We start from the raw sequence: 18,507 nt of genomic DNA on the forward strand, positions 1-18,507 counted from the left end.
GTGTGTGTGTATGTTAGAGAGAGGCACAGAGATCCACAACAACACAATGAAGCATGTACCCCTATCTTTTCTCATGATCCATTATTTGACTTCAATGTCATCATTAAAGAAAATGGGTTTTTAAATCTAAACAACATTTGTTGTGTACATAAAGGGTGAGCACTAAAGCTATCATATTTCAGATTCTAAAACTTGATATTTTATAGAAGTGGATGTGTGCACCCCAAAAGTTTGTAGTTTTGTGATGTCAAACTCTTTATCAAGACTCTCTCTACCACCTGAATTGTGATCTACCTTAGAGTGACCAGCAAAAACATTAAACACTACAATGGATAGTTTATCTTTTTCTTTTCTTTGGTTGAGCTTACATCTTGTGTAGTGCTTCCCAGCCAAGGATTAACCTTTGTAGAGGTTTGTACACTACACTTTGGCCCACTTTTAAGATATGACTCTTGTTGCACTTATTTTGCATGGATATCCTTTTTTTCATTTTCAGCACATAATTTTTTTTTCTCTATACTAATTGTTTAACTCATCAAATACAACATCCCATCTTACATTGGTTTCATGTGAAATAGAGTTATAAGAATGCTACTCTTTTTTTCTCAAGTGAATACCCAACAAGCACACATTGTTTAGCCTTAAAATTTAGCTTGGATCTCAAATCATTGTGATATAAACATTTGAGAGACATCCAAAAACTTCTAGACATTACAAATCAGGTTTTGTTTTTTGCAAACTTCTCATCAAATGTAACACTATGTATCACTACAATAAAAGTCATGTTTATGATTTAGATTGCGATAAGTATAGCCTTTGCTAATAACACAATGGCTTCTCTTTTTCATTCATGAGTGCCCTAGAAACTCTAGCAACATGTCTCTTTTATCTTTTTATTGTGCCATTTTGTTGTGGAGAGTGGCTACATGTAAACTACCTTTGACTCCTTGCTCATCCCAAAACCTAAAAAAGTCATTAGAGAAGTATTCTCCCCCATAGCGTGACCTTAAGACTTTCTAAACATCCTTGCTTCTTCCTCAACCATTAGTTTAAAGTTTTTAAAGTGTTGAAAAACTTTACCCTTGCATTTCATAGGGCAAAACCACACTTTTTTAGTTTGGTTGTTAATGCGCATCACATAATAATTGCTTCTTGATTTTGATGTTGTTCTTGTGGGCCCTTGCACATCTAAGTGTAAAATCTTGGATGGAATTATACTTACATTTCTTTCCTTTGTATGTTCATGTTTTGATTGCTTCCCAAATTGGCATGCTTCGCATACCTTTTGCATATTGGCCATTTTTTAGCTTAAAAGTTTCCCTACATCTAAATAGATTTCCCCCTTTGCAAGCTTACATGGCCAATTTGCTTATGCCACATTCAAACTTTTTAATCACTCTTGATATCTCAACCTTTGTAGTCAATCTTGCACCTTATGCATACATAGCGATACTTGCATTAGGCATGTTTACACTGAGAGTAAACATATTTCCCACTCAATTGCCTTTAGCAACCAGTTTGCACTTATTTTTGAATTCTTCAGTAAACTAGCCATATTCATTTGATTTTTTGTGCAAACTTTGCTCAATCATTTGATCAATTGAAACATATTTCTTTGTGTTTAGCTGGCACATGCGACATATCATCCATCTTCCATAGCTAGCAAAACATTTTGTGCATGCTCAATAGGGTGCAAAGTGTCATTGTGTGCTTTCACATAACATGGTTTGCTTGGTTACTTGAAATTATTGAACTCATTTTGATGACATTTCATATAGTTGGAAGCACTGAAGACATCATCCAAACATCCTTGTTGCTTGCATTGTATGCAATGGTATTCATCACATAATACCTAGTTAATAAATGCCCATCACCTTTATTGTTTGATGAAGACCATATTTTCCTTGTTGTAGCTTGTTGTTTCTTCTAAAATTACCCTTGTTATAATAGCACTCATTTTCTTGATATCCCATTTTTCCATAGATCCAACAACCAAGATAAAACTTTTGCCATCAGCCTTGGCCTCTAAAGCTTTCTCTTCCACTTTGATTTCCTTCTCCTCTTTCAAAAAATGCATTTCTTGAATTATTTTTATCTTATTGATTTAGGTGATAGTCTCCAAATCTATCATCACCACCACATCCTCTTGAGAAACTTCCCATTTCTCTTCTTGAAATGAGAAAGAATGTAAGTTCCTACTCTTTAAAATCTCTTTTTGTATTCAATCCCTATATTCTCATTTTTCTATTGCTAAGAGAAATCATGACTTCAAAGTTTGAAAACTTCTCTTGAACATAAATAGATGTAGGTAATAGCCTCCAATTCTCATCATTTTATACATTTATTGTTCATAAAAAACTTAATAGATTCTTCTTGGACCCTTTTGTTTTCCATGAGGTTAAGAAAACTTTTACCATTTTGAAAAATAGGTGCTGGAAATGTCAACCAGAACCACTTGTGTTTAATAAAGGTTTAAGAGTGGTCAAAGGGTGCACTTTCCCCCAAAAAAGAGAGAGGGGGGGGGGGGGGGGGGGGGGTGGGGGGGGTGGGGGGGTGGGTAAGAACTTTTGGACTTCCATACTTTCTACATACAAGCTTTAGTTTGAGTGAAGATTGCATATTTGTGAGCTACACATCAAGACCTTTCCAAAAATATGCTATTTGATAGGGCTTTGATTGCTAGAATTTAAATTCCATGCTCCCCATTCCCCCCCCCCCCCAAAAATAAAAAATAAAAAATCAAATTCAAATAAAGTATTCGTTTTGGGGCTTCAAATTAGAAAATGTTATCCCTCAAGTGAAAAGGCTTGACTTTCTTAAACAGCCAAGTTAAAGGACCCAAATTAGCTCCATTGAGTTTCTAATGGCATAAAACATCATCATCCAAGGGTGAGCCAATTGAGTAAAAAGCAGCTTTACCATTTCAATCTTCAAGAACATATTTTCTTTCTAATAGATTATTTTTCTTTATGTTGTGAAGCTCATTTCTTAGTTTGAATCTTCATGGCCTTCATACTTATGCTAAATAGCCTCTCAAGTGTACGCTATGCATCTTTGGATGCATTCGAGTCCTCTATATGGCCAATCATGCCATTTGCAACAATTTGCAAAATGAGACCATAACCTTTCTATTTTTCTCATTCCATGTCTTCCATGCCTTCAAACTGTCTACTCTTATGTTCTATAGAGGGATCCTTGGTCTAGCCTCTCCTCCCATAAAATAAATTCCCACAAGCTCTTTCCAATGAGGTAGTCCTCATCCAAAACTTTCATGGCTAGTCGTTGTTCCTATCTAGTTTCTCAATTCCAATGTTGTTGCTACTATTTTCCATTCTTAGAATTAGGTGACAAGCCAATACAACCATAAATTACAATGCAAGTAGCTCCAACAGGTCCTTAGACCAAAATTTCTATATGTAATCTATATAATGCTTGCATATAGATTTCTCACATTGTATCTCACTTTGTACTATCTTATCTACTACACTTTCTATTCAAAATTGCAAAAATCTACTAATTTGGTCAATGTTGGTTGATCACCTATACCTGCCAAAACCATCTACACCAAACTTTGGAAAGCCAAATAGAGCTTGAAGAAAAAAATTATGGCTAGTTTTTGAGTAACAAATCCCTTTGTATTTCTTTTGAGGTCTTGCTACACACACACACACAAATTTTGAGCTAAATCTAGATTAAAGCTCACCTACCTCTATTGTGATATTGTCAATGTTGGCTAGGGTTTGTCTACACAAAACCTCAATTTCTATACCTTGATTGGTGCTTTGCTTAGCCCATAGTCTATTGAGACTAGTATAGCATGTTTTTCTTTAATACCATGATAAAACTATGGGGTAGATGGCTTCTTCAAGACAAGTTCAAACACACACACACACACACACAAACAAACAAAGAGAACCTTTCTTTCTCTATTTTCCTCTCTCTCTTTCTCTCTCTCTCTCTCTCTCTCTCTCTCTCTCTTTCCGTCTCTCTCTCCCCCTTCTCTCTTCCTCTCTCTCTCCCTCTCTCTCTCTCATACACATAGATGGAGGCCAAATCTTTTTTCTTATTTAACTTTTTCATTTGCTTTCTAGTACATAAAATGAAAGTGGATTACACCACATAAGAAGTTTCATATGTGTTTATAAAATAGAACACATACCAACAATTTGTGTATGCTAGCTAATCAAAATTGTTCACAATTGTAGTAAGCATAAATAGGCATGGCAAAAATGTGCTTTTTATCTCTATCAAAAGCATGTAACCGCATGCTAACAAAGTTTTTGGTGCCATTGACTCATTTACGTGAGTTTAAGTGATGGCTTAAGCAAATATGCCAAATGTAGACTTTGATATTTTAAGCTTTTTTTGTTAGACAAGTTTTTTTACTGAACAGCAAAAGAAGACAAACTACATCCATTGTGCTTGCAAATAGGTTATTTCTAAGCTCTAGACCTCTCACTCACAAAGGAGCTACTTTTAAAATTTTGAAATCTACGCAATACATTCACATACAAGCTATTTACAAGTGCATCATCAACCTTTCAAAAGAGGGTAAGCCATAAGGCTTAAAACCTCCCAATCAATTGTATGTTTTTTAAGTTCATTAAAATGCTAATTAGGAATGGTAGATAGGAAGCACATTACTTATGCACTTAACGTAATGCACTGAAATGGCTCTTTAGAAATACTCTTATTGAGTAACTACTCTCAGTATATCAGTCTAGCTATGTAATTATGTATAAAAATGTAAAGCTACTTGGTTATCGATTGATTTAGTAAAATAAACCATAACCATAAGACTTATGGGAACTATGGCTGCACTATAAAGGTTGATACAAAATCTTGGAACAAAGAAGGTGATTAGGTTACCATATTTTGCAATTAGTTACATTCTCTTTAAGCTCATTCTAAGGCGTACCATAACCATTTACTTAAAGTTATCCAATCCAATTAAGTACTATAATTTAACTCTCCAAAGCATTGCATACCTTAAGAATTCAAAGTATTCCATAAAGTTGTTTGGTTAAATCTTAATTAGTGACCATAAAGCATTGTCTCTATTCTTATTCTTGTAGCCATAAGAGCTTTAAAAAAATTATTATGTAATTTTTTGAGTTTAATTGTTTAAAGCTAAATGAATATGAATTAACATTGACCTAGAGCTACTCTAAATTTACTCTCTTTAAGGGGATGCTAATGAAAAAGCTTTAAATTTTTGGTAGCAATTACTATAGCTTCAATGCTTGAATTTTGCACTAATCTTCTTTCTTAAATCTCAATAGAGAACCACAAACCATAAGTATTAACTAGGTTGGTGGAGTTTTTAACTCTCAAAAATGAAATAATTTATGCAACTTTTGCATAAAAGTTTGGTAACCTTTTTCCCTTCATCAAATATCTGATCTAGGTACGTCTTAAATGATTTTCAATGCTTTTGAAGATCAATAAAAGTCTTAAGTAAGTCCTAAATGAGAACAATTTGTTCTCCTAAATGATAATGTATAACATAAACCCTTTTTCTTTATGGAGACGGAAGGATAATGGACTAGTTGTTGGGAGATCATGACCAATGGCTTTCTTACACCATTAATCCTACTACAAGCCAAAAGGTATATTTTTGTTTTGCAATGGGTAAACCTAAGAAAAAAAGAGACTAAAATATAGGATATATCCTAGATACACACATGTTTACAAGATTAAGGAATTAAAATCTAATGAATCAAGGCATTTAAGGATAACAATTCAAAGAATGAGTAAAGGATAGTTTGATAATAAAAGGAAAGCAAGGAAATGGATTAGGATGACCCTAGAACAGCATAAAAGCTCTAAGAATTGTTTTTAACTAGCTAGGTGCAAACACAATTGAGCCCACATTTTTAGTCCCTTGGTTAAAGTTTTTGGAAATCGGATTCTCCTTGATAAAGGAATGCTAAGTGGATGAAATTATATGGACAACCTTTGGGTCAAGGCCTTGTCTAGCAAGGTCCAAGAAACCAATTGGAAAGAGATCGTCATAATTTGGGTACTATCTAGATTGGTGTAGACACTAAGGTTGCTAGGATTCTCTTGAGGGGATAGATCTTACCCAAGCAAGGACGATAACCAATCAAGGAAGTAACCCCTCAGTATGGGTGAAGTAATCATAGATGTGGTTGAAAATTGTGTCGATTAAGGTGAACTTGATTCTAGAAAACTTAATGGTAGAGAACACTATAAGCTAGAGACAAAGCAATCTTTTATTGGGAAGGTTAACGACGTAGGATCTTTGCTTGGACTTGAGCTTAAGGGCGGGAGATGTGTTTAACCAATGAGCCTTATTTTGAGCCTATTTGAGAAAAAGGAATAATAAAGGCTAGGAACTAAGGTTATCCTTGATCAATCAATTGATCACCATCTCCTTGATAGGAAATATAAATGCAAACTTAATATAGAAATAGTTTTAAGCTTTTTCTAAAGTAAACAATTAGACTTTGTAGTAGGAGCGTGCCTAGGGTTTACTCCAAGATGGAGAAGACCAGTATCCATGGCTTGATGAGAATGCATTATGGGGAGAAGTTTATATGGTCTATTTGAGTAGATAGCTAGCTAGATATTAATAAAGTTTAAGATAAAAGGAATTAAAATTTGATAAAGTATGGTGGGGACTACCATACAAAAATAGTGACTCAAAGGTACAACAATTTGTATGCTGCTGTTGATTGCCTTTTTGTTTTCCATGGATTTTCTAGTACTTGGTACTACTTTGGGAAGAGGTCAACCATGGATACAAAGGTCCGGCTAGAGGGTGGAGTTTGGAGAATTTCTTTTTGGCCAAAAACCTATAAAAATATTTCTCTTTCTTCTAGCATTTTAGTAGCTAGAAAATAGGGTAGTATTATATGTCCCAAAACCCTTTGGGTTGGAATTTTAGGATAGGTTAGATATTTTCTTTTGGTGGTGATACCAAGTGGGAGAAATGTTGAAGGTTGGCAGTGGTTAAGTGTTGGAAAGAGGATAGATATTGGCTAACCTTGGCATAGACCTCACAAATGGCATCAAAGCAAAGTCTTTTTAATTACATGAGCTAATACATTTTTTGAAGCTGAATACTTAATCTAGTATATACTTTTCAAATGGCTTAGGCCCTTACTAAAGAAGAAGTCATGTGTCTGGTATGCCAACACATGGGAGTGATGAGAGAAGACAAGAAGAGAGAGCTAAGTGGGATCCACTCTTAGCCTGTCTTTCCTTAGAAATGGAATGCTTGGAGCAATGTCAAGTGGTTAAATTACTAGGAAGTTACTTTTGAAACCATGTAGAACAAAGAGAGCTTGCTTAATAATATTTGTCTTGCAATGATTCAAGAGATGATGAAGATGGGGCCAAATGAAGTATTGCACTTGATAATAATGCAATGCCAAACTTTGAAAGTATAATATTGCTTCCAGTGAGATTTCTACCTCACAAGAAGATGTGTTTTGATCCTCCCAATTATGTCCTTGATGGACCAATCCTTTACTCTCCTCGAAGAGAATTAGGCAAGGAGATTAGTAGCCATTGGTTTAACTAGAAGAGACAAATGCTCCCCTTGTAGTAGCACTAGTAGAGTGTCAATCCTTCATGCCCATCCATGAATACTTGCATATCCTTTCAAAGCAACAAAATGGCTCGTGTGGTAACACAGCAACTTATTCCATTAGGAAGAGATCAATGCACATGCAGCCACTAGACCACAAACTCAATCAAGCACACACTCCAAACACACATTCACTACACTAAGAGCACTCATAGAATGCCTAGCTTTCTTAAACCCAAACCCACACACTCCCACAAGCTTTAGGAAGCTCAAGCCACCTCTTCCAAAGAGCCTCACCAAACCCACAGCTGCATACAAGCAAGCTTAAGCTATGAACAATTTTGACTATGCATTGCACACTTAAGACAATGCTTGTGATGATGACAATCAATCACAATGAAGCTTGAAATTTGTATACAAAGAGAGAGAGAGAGAGAGAGAGAGAGAGAGAGAGAGAGAGAGAGAGAGAGAGAGAGATGGAGAGAGAGAGAGAGAGAGAGAGAGAGAAGACTATGCTTCATGAGTAGTAGTGAAGAGCTTAACTTATACAATAGTAGCAGTGAGAATGGATGTGAAGATAATGATGGACAAGGCCATAGCTAAAGCTAGAGAGCTCTTCTCTTTAATCTCTATTTTTGAGAGTTACAATTGAAGAGTGAAATGAGCTATTCTCTACCTTTTTGTTCACTTTTTAGGCCTTTTCTACACATTAGGCGGCCAAAGCTAGTGAAACTACAACTAGATAAATGAATAGGTGGAGTTTGATAGAATTGTGAAACCTAGCTGGGCCTATTAAGCATGCCAATGCTCTTACATGACTCAAACCATTGATTGCAAGAGGTTATAGCACCTCAATTGGACATTTACATCCATTATCTTATTAAAACAACCAGATAGCTAGAAACAACATGAGTTTATGGGTCTTGCAGTAGCACTTCAGTAGCTACATTTTTGCTGGTCCTTTGGCTTGTTCATCTTGTCTTCACTACTCTAGCTTTTGTTGATCCCCATCTCTTCATTTATCCATGTCAATAGCAAATCTATATTTGGATTAGCATATATGTACATATGGGTACACATTTGATAGGCCATATTTAGGTCTTGTTGTTCCTAGCAAAACATTATCCCTTGCCTAGATTTGAGCGTCCATGCAAAGACATTTGGCAAGGTTGTGAGTTGGAATCTTGGAAGGAAAGATGTAGCATTGGTTGGTTTGGGGGTTGTAAAAGCATTGCCCTCTGTGTTGTTGGGTTGTTGGTGGAGAATGTACAGTGGTTGAAGAGAAAAAAAAAGGGATTGATGCTAGAGACCTGATTAGTTGAGAGGAAAACACTCAGTAAGAGAAAAAGTGCTCTCAACTATTGGTTTCTTATTGTGTATGTACATGGTAACCAAATGTGTCATGAAGATCATTGTGCATTTGCACCTGGGCAATCAAATCAAAAGCATTCCTAATACATCCATTCATGTAATGTGAATGCCCTATATGCAAACTAGATAATAATGCATGGATACAATATGTTGTGCAGGAAGGAATATGGATGAGTGCTTTTAGAAAAGTTGTAGCTAAGGTAGTGCTTGCAGCTACTTAAAAAGCTTACAATTCCCTAAAAGGGTGTTTGTATGTGAGATTTAGACTCTTTTTATACCTGCAAAGACAACAATAAAGAACATTAGGAAAAATGATACGCTCCCCCTTGCCTTGTTGAAGACATGTGAAAATAGCTTTGCCAATTTGGTGCAATGTGCTGAAGTTTCTACAAAAGTGTGACTCATGCAAGGTCCAAAGTAACCCTCTATATGCATTGAAGATCAATGCATGATTGGCATATGCATTGCAAGAAACCTGTGGTACTCAAGTCTATAGTTGCCTACTATATTGAGTGGCATCTGCTGTAGAGGTTGTATTTGCTCAATTTTCAAAAATATATAATTGTTTAGGTGCAAGGAACGAAGCGTACATAGGCTTTGTAGTACATTACTAGCTGGCGGGGATACAATGCCCGTGTTTTTTGCAATGCAAAGCTAATGGTCCAGTGCAGTTGTGTGTTTTTGTAAGTATGGTGCACTCTTAGGGGGTTGGGATTAAGCACACTTTGAGTGGAACTATTCAAAAGACATAGATTGGTAGTCTAAGTGTGGATGTCATTAAGAGTTGAAGTGTTGTGTTTTGAGAGAGTTGGTGTAAAGGCACGCGCTGAAGTAACGTTGCTCTTTCTTGGATGGCTAGACTCCTTGGGATGGGTTTCTTTGGAAGCCAAACCTGCTTGATAGGTGAAAATGTTGATGATGTAGTGGCTTCAAATAATGTGGGCTGGCAAGAAGAAGTTGGAGTTGCCAAGGAGACTACCTTAGAAGTGACTATGGAAGCTTTCTTTGACTTAGAAAGCCAGAGAGATAATTGACCTTCATAATAGCATTTGACTTTAGAATACATCTAGTTTTGATGATTGTTTGGCTCTGGGAAGTCTTTGTCAAAGTTATTCACATTGATGGTTGAGAAAACCTAGGATGAGAAGAAGAAGAGGAATTTGAGGATGTTGCCAGAGACTATAACTTCAGATGAGGTTTGTGGGCTTGGCGTTTGTTTCTTGGGATTTTTTTGGATGCCATTGGTAGTTTGTAGACCTGCTAGGTAGTGACCGTGAGGATGTGGTTGCTAGTTAATGTCTCTCATAACCCTTGTATGTTGTTGTTGAGGATTGCCTTTCATAGCATGTGTTCTTTTGTGGTTGGGATTGAGCGGATGTCGTCATTGAAGTACAAATTTTCTTTTGTGTTTGGTAGCATTGTGTAGGACCTAGTGGGATTGATCCTTTGGGGATCCACATTCTGGTAATCATTGGAGGGTTGGACTTCTTTTGCTTTGGAGGAGGTCTGAGTGTTTCTAGGGAGCTCTTGAATTGGGTGGGAAGGTGAGCATAGGTGGCCTTTGGAAACCAACATTGAAGATTGGATGACTCCCCTTGCCATAGCCTTGGTCATGGAGTGAAGATTTCTTTTTTTTCTAGCCATGAGTTGGGTTATTAGCATCTTGAACTCGTTGATATGATATAGCAGGTGACTATGGAAACTTGGGATATAGATGTTGTGCTTGAAAAAGTGGTTTGGAAGTGATTTTGCGTGAGGCTTCATCCTCAAAAATTGTAAGGCTAACAGAGTTTACTTGCAAGTGGTACTTGAAGTTGATCCAATTGATAGGGCAATATGTTGTTCCAATCAACTATCCACCTAGCACTACATTTATAGAATCTTGATTCTTATAAGCAACATAAAGCAACATTGGCATATAATGATCTTGATTGCATGTCTTGACACAAAGCTTTCATAAACTTGAAGTGCAAGTGCTAAAGAAATTGGTAAATGCAGACTTTGAACCACACAATTGGGGTTTTCCCATGGATTCCAATGTTTCGTATGACATTATGTTGCAATCTTCCCTTGTATCAATCAATGAAATGGTGTTTGTTTTAGTGATTGCTATCACTAGTTGAAGATAAAGAGTATATGGATCTATTGTAAACTCTTCTTTTCATCTTTAGCTGACACTAATACAGTCATTGTGTCTACTTGGTTTTGGCCTCTAATCTTGTGTCTACATTCTCGAGCTTCTTTTTGAGCTTGTTATTTTAGCTAGATTTTCCCTTGTTTATAGGTTTTGGCTTGGTGAAGTTGATGGAGCATTCACCTAGTTAAGGAAAACTCATACTTCTTTAATTGGCTCTTCTTAATGAAAATGGACATTTAAACATGTTCCAAGGTCTCTAATCTTAAAGCTCCACATGAAGTCAATTGACTCACTATAAATTGTCCTAGCCCGCACTTTTTGAGTTTGTGTTCATGCCTTTTTAGTGTAAAAAAAGCACTAGGTTTCCCTTTTGAAAACATTTGGTCTTTATGACCATGTTGTGCCAGTGTTTGTAATGATGTTTTTTTGCTTGCATGCCTGCTATCGCTAGCAATCATGTTTCATCTAGCTTTTTAAGTGCATCAATGCAATCAAAAAGTTCATGGCTAGTTTACTTGAGCTCTCTAGCAACCCTTTGTGTGAAACTAAGAAGACAATAGGCAGTATGGCATTTTGACTATAAACTAGCTAAAATGGTGCTGTCCCTAGAGCTGTCTTGTACATGTGCAATAAGCCCATGGAATTGAAGGAAGTTTTTGTTCCTAGTTTGTATGGCTCTCAAGACAATCTTTGTAAGTGTAGTGCTGAATGTCTTATTGGCACTCTTAGCATGACCATTGGCTTGTGAATGATAAGCAACATATTGTTGATGAAGGAACATGAATTTGGCTAGCAAGAACTCAATGACTTCATTCATGTAATGGAAACCTTGGTCATTCACAATCTAAATTGGTAGTTTGTAGCGTGTGAAGACATTTTTATACAAGAATTTTGCTGTGGTTAAAGCATTGTTCTTGACTGTAGCCTTGGCTTTGACCCACTTTGTCACGTAGTCTGTAGCCACTACTATGTATTTGGCATGTGTGTGTCTGGCGAGTGGTTTGACTGGACCAACAAAGTCTAGTCCCCACTTAGGAAAAGCTCATGTTGCCATAATTGGTTGTAACGGCATTTCATTTTGAGCAATCAAAAATTTTGAGAGTTGACAATGCTCATAGCACTTGAAAAATTCAAGTGCATCTTGTTAAAGAGTTGGCCACCATATCCCTGTGCAAAAAAGATTTTTTGTAGTGTTTGGGCCTAAAAATATCCTGCAAAGATGCTTGCATGCACATGATGGACAATTTGTAGGTATTGGCTTTTTGGTATGCATAAGCACAGATTTCCATCTTTGCCTTGATGGTAGATTTGATCATTAATCAAAGCATAATTTGTAGCTTAAATTTCAATAATACATCATCTATGTGTTGGTTTTGATGGATCTCTATGGCCATGCCTAAGAGAATATTCGATGTATGCAGACCATCTAGGTGTATGAGTTATGGAGTACAAGATGGCATAAGGAGTTGTTAATATGGTTTGGTACTTTAGACATTGGTGCACTAAACATCTTACATCTTCATTTAATGTTGACCACCACAATCCATTCAAGAGGATCCTTTCCATTGTTTGGAGTTCTAAAGCAGGTAAGTTTTTTTTGCTTACATGAGCGTCATACATAGCATCACCATAGTCTTCAAAACCTAGATAAAGTCTAAGTACCTAGTCTAACCCTAGTTTATAAAGGCATCCTAAGAGTAGAACAAATTGCTTAGAATTCTTTAACAAAGTTAAGGTCATGCATTTTGCATCTATTGGTGATGGCACATTGATAGTCAAAACTTCCAAGATGTGCTCAGCCCATCAAGGAGCGGTTTTGGCTTGAAACAATGTAGCATCTAGAAAGTCATCTTGAGCCCCAATTGGAGATTCTCCATTGGTAGTTCTAGACAAGTGATTGGATCTCTGATGAGAACATCTTGGCTTGATTAAAATAGTAGAATCAAACTCCAAGAGAATAACAAACCATTGCACTATTCTCCCCATCAAGCATGGCTTATAAACCAAATAGAGAAGGGCATGATGATCAACAAGGAAGATAAACTTATTTGCAAGCAGATAATGTCTAGACTTCTTTACTACATACACCATTGGTAAACCCTCTTGCTCAATGGTTGTATAGCTCTTTTCCACGCTATTGAGCTGACGGCTCAAATAGGACACCAGAAAGTCCATGTTGTTTTCATATAGCTGGGCTAATATGCATCCTATGGAAAATGCAAAAGCATTGATGGGAACATTGAAGATTTTGTTGGAATTAGGTGCTTTTAGAATAGGAGCTAACATTAAGGATTTCTTAATCTTTTGGAAAGCTTCTTTGCATTCTTTTATCCATCAAAGGCACTAAAGAGTGCATACAATGGTTGCGCAACATTGGCATACATGTAAATAAATCTATGGTAGTATCTACAACCTTCCATGAAGATTTGTAATGCTTTTGTGTGAGCTGGTTGTGGCAAGTCCACAATCACCTTAATCATATCTTCATCAATGAGTATCCCATTTGCTAATACAATATGCCCAAGGATCTTTCCTTGGCATACCATGAACTTACACTTCTTTGGATCTAAGAAAATGCAATGCACTTTGCATTTTTCAAGTACTAAGTGTAATTGCTCTATGTGATCCACGCAATTGTGTGAATGAACACACAAGTTATCCATGAAGATCTCAAGAAATATTTGTAGATACTTTTTCAAAGCATGTATCATCAATTGTTGAAAAGTTGCAAGTGCATTTATTAAGCAAATTAACATTACTTCATAGGTATAGATACCCCATTTAGTTGCAAAAGCTATTTTTTGCTGATTCTCTTCTTTAATGTATACTTGATTGTAATCAGAGAATCCATCAAAAAAGCTATAAGCTTGCTTGCCAACTACCTATTCTAGAACATGATTAGTAATAGGTAGTGGATAGTGGTTCTGCACATTGGTTTTGTTAATTTTCTTTAGGTTCACACAAACACAAAGTTTGCCTTTTTTTTTTGGAGCAATATCAATGGGAGATACCCATTTGATGTGTTCAATTTCATAGATAAGTTTTGCTTCAAGAAGCTTGTTTATCTTCCCTTTGATCTTACTGGAAAAGGTGTCAATGTAAGTGTATGGGTGTTTTTTGCTAAGTCTAACATCGTCACTCATTGGAATAGTGTGCTAACAAATGCTAGGATCCACTTTTTTATGGTCTTTGTAAGTCTAGGAAAACACATATCGGTACTCTCTGAGCATATTGACTAATAGATGTTTCTTGTCCTAGGCTAGATTGGTAGCTATCCATACTAAATGGGGCCTCTCATGTGGTTCTACTAAGTCAGCTTGCTTGGTGTCTTTAGAACCATTATATGAAGATGTTGGAGTTTTTGGCTTGTTGCATATGGGGTTTTGAAGGATCACTTGCCTAGAAAATGGTAAATCTCTTCAATTCATCTGGCATTTTTGCAAGATTCTCTTCTAGTCTAGAGTCATCACTTGTTGTAGACCAACAATCTGTAGCGTTTGTTCTTGCTCTTGCATTAAGGCTTTTCGTTCTACCTTTTCTAGAATACTTTTAACCAAAGTCAATTTCAAGCATCATGAATTCCTTGGCTTTTGGCTCTTACATTTAGTTTTTTGGATTCTCATTCTATTTCTCCATCATATCTTGTACTAATTGGACAAAATATTTCCATTTGACCTTATCTTTTACATAGGTTTTGGCTTCAACATAATACAAATTTTCATTTTTTCTAAAAAAACCTAGTGGTGGCACAAAATGTGCGGCATCAATGTTTTCTAGCTCTCAATGCTCCTTGGCTTTCTTCTCTTGGATTTTCTATTTGTAGATTTTTTTGTGGCTCTTGCAAAATTTGTATTTAGGTTTGTCACTGGAAAGTTCAATTTCAATTTTTTCTTAGGCTTTGAGAAGCATTTGGACTTTCTCTAGCTTTAATTTGGGAACTATGAAATCATTGTCACTATCAAAGAACATGTCTTCCCATTTCTCATCATCAACACTTTCTTCTAGAGATAAGTCTTCTATCAACAGTTCCTCTCTATAGAATGTCTCCTTGGACAAGGGTTTCTCACTTATCAAATCATCATTCACAATAGCTACCATTTTGATAGGAATGATATCCATGCCATTTTCATCACAAAACCTAGTCCCATGGTTTAATGTGCACGTGTCTATGGCTGCTAAGCAATGTGCCCATTTGATAGGGTCAAACTTTTATTTTGGGAAAGGAACAAGAATGAAGAAACTGCTATCAACTTCCTTCCACCATTTGGACACATTTGTGACATTGTTGATCTTAGATGCACCGCATATCCAAGGATTTGTAATATGGTCATTATCATTGGAATTGGAATTCTCAAATGATGTAGAGTCAAACCCCTCCATAGGCATATGGAAAATGTCTCTATGGGAATGATTTCTAAGGTTGACCCGTGTAATTGCAATCTCATGCCTAAGGTATAGGTAGTTGTAAACCCAGTCTTGGACCATCTGAAATTGTCGCAAGAATATTGTACCTAAAATCATGTTGTGGTTAGCATTCCATCTTAAATCCATAATGGCATAAGTATGCTCATACTCAATGCCATAGGATGTGAAAGTTATGCTCTCTAAAAAACCAATTGAGCTCTCTAAATTGCCATTGGCCAATTGCAAGTTCTTGTAAAGTGTTCTAACATTGGTTATTTTTTCTATAATTTCTTGGTGGCAATTCTTTTCTTGGATCCATTGTCCACAATAGCTTACTGCTAAGGTTGTACCCCCCTTGTCTTTGCTACGGAGCTCACTTACTTTGTTTAGTTCTATTTGCGCCCTAGCTATGGTTTTGGCAAGCTCTATCTCAGCAAATTTTCCTTTGTTCAAGAGACCTTGTGCTACCATGTCTTCAATGATACCCTCCAAGATCATTGGTTGTGCCCTCAATAGCTCTCAAAGTCATAAAGTGCATGAGGTCTTGGCTGATAGCATTTTTTGCAAGTTGTCGGGTTCTATGTTGTGCTCTTTTACAAAAGACAATACATACAATGTTGCAGTGCAGTCTACGTATTCACTTAAGCTTGAGGGTTTGTGTGTTGATCAAGAATTTATTGATAGAATCCTATCTTCTCTCTTAAATTGAGGTTTATCTTCAAGTAATTTGGGCAAGTGCTTGTCCCAGTCAAACGGTTGCATCTCAATCCTAGTGATAGGAGGTGATTTATTTGAGTTTGTCCACTCATTGACGGCTTTCTTGTGCATTGCCCCCCTCATTTCACTTGCCTATCTTTCATTCATTTCAAGGATTCCTCCTAAGATTATAGGTTGCTAAATGTTTTTTTTGCAGAGTATCTCCTCAATAACAAGCTCTTACATACTAGTGAACAAAATGATCTAGTCTAAAATAGGTTGCTCTAGACTACACTTGTCCCACTCACAAATGGAGGACACTTCTGGAATTGTCTGCAAGTCTGGTTGCTTTTGTGTTATTCTTGGTCCTATTTGCTTTGGTGGTCCTTCAAACATGGTTTGTGTGTCTTAGATTAGCTCACTGTGTTTGGCTAATCTCTTCTTTTTCTCTCTTGGGCTAGGGTATCCTTGAGGTTCTTTGGAATTTTGGTCTGTGGTGTGAGATGGCTAATAAAAACATATAAAGCCGGTTACAAAGGCTCATTCACTTTGTCTACAACTACCAAGCCTCCCAAGCTAGGCTTCGAGCTAGCTACCTCTTCCCACATTGGTTACTCTTCTAGGATGTCTAGCATTTGTGATTTAGGGGGTGTGACATGCAAAAGTTCTAGAACTTGTTTTTTTGGCACTGAGAGCTCAATGGGTCTCCTTGGCTCATGTTCTACTTTTGGCTTGAATGGTTTTTCTTGACCTTTGTCCAAACTTTGGGATTTTCTTTTGGACTTCTTTCTCCCTTTTGAGTAAGGTTTGTGCTTTGGTCTACAAGTTGGTCTCAAAGATCTTTTAGGTGTAGGCTCTATCTGGCTCTGGGCATTTCTTCAACTTTGAGCTCTAGTGATGTAAGCTTAGGCTCTAAAGATTCTAAAGTACCTAGATAAGGAATGACTCCAATGTAGTTTAGGCTGGTTCTTGGGACTTGATTCATACCAATTTTTGGCTTTGATGGGCAGTCCTTAAGAAGATGGTCCATCAAACAACCAACATAGAGGCAAATATCAACTATAGGGGCTGTCTAGAGTTTTGACTTTGTCTACTCATACAATCCTGCACATAGTGATTCACTTTGCATTTGATGGAGAAAATTGGGGGAAGGCCTCTATATCCCTAATCTCTCTAGCATCAAATGGAATGGAGAAAATGGAGGGCACCACCTTGCTAGTTTTGGAATGGTTTCAAGAAAACCATGAGGGAAATTGGGAAAGAGATTGATAATGAAAGTCAACAAGATTCTCCCTTACCATTCCTTAATATATTGCATAGCAAATATGTAGCATAACATAAGAGGCAAATGGAATTTCTATTATGTAGATAATAGAGTGTTTTGCATTTTGGAAAATTGAACTTATTACCTTAAGTAAGCTGCACACATGTGATCATGATCACAAATCCGTAGCCAACACCTTCAATTTAGTGAAGTTGGGGCTAGGCTTCCTCACTCCAAGAACTTAAGGTGGGATGAAATCAATCAATGTAAGTGAGAGGGATGGTGAAACTCATTCATACTAAACACACCCAATTCCAACAATATCACATAATCAAGATAGAGAGGTTTACTAGCATTAGAGTCACACAATAGTGACACAATCAAAGGCTCACCTAGGCATGAGCTTGCCAAAACAAGGGCATGGGGGAGCTACAATTCACAATCAAGCTACAGGACCCAAGATGCTTAAGCTTGGGATGGGGAGAAGGCCTTTTTTTATAGGAATCTTGTGGTGCAATTAGGATCCTAATCTTACTTACAAACTGATTACATTAATTTCCTCTTAGAGGAAGAGGGAGATGTGAGAGGTAATCATGATAATTAAGCCTGATTAGGCTAGATAATCTGAAGGGGTCCTCCAGCAGCTGCCTCTTCATTGGTCCTCTTGGGCTCTATCTCTTTCTCACTGACCAGTTCTGCTTCTTCCAATAGAAAATTCAGCTCTTATTTATGCAATTTATCAAATAAAATAAGGAGGGTAGTATAAGATATTATAGGAAAAATGAAGAAGGAAGTATAAGAAAATAGCTATGGTAGCTTGCTGTTGTGTGTAGATATGGAGATGAATTTCCTCTTTTTTGTGTGTGGGGGAAGTGTGTGCATAGAGTTCATAAGTTGATTTGATTTTCTGTGTGTGTAGTGTGTGTGGAGTGAAAAAGGAGGCACTCAAAAGGGAGAGGTCAAAAGAAGGGATATGATAACTTTTTGATTTATTTGTGAATGTATTTGGATGGTGTAGAGGGGGGGTGGGGTAGAAAAATAATTAAGCTCTAGTGAGCAGAAGCTAAATAGAAAAATACA

Source organism: Lygodium microphyllum, chromosome 22, assembly GCF_053477565.2.
Source record: "Lygodium microphyllum isolate KBCC chromosome 22, Lygodium_microphyllum_v1.1.10, whole genome shotgun sequence".
Classification (NCBI taxonomy): Eukaryota; Viridiplantae; Streptophyta; class Polypodiopsida; order Schizaeales; family Lygodiaceae; genus Lygodium; species Lygodium microphyllum.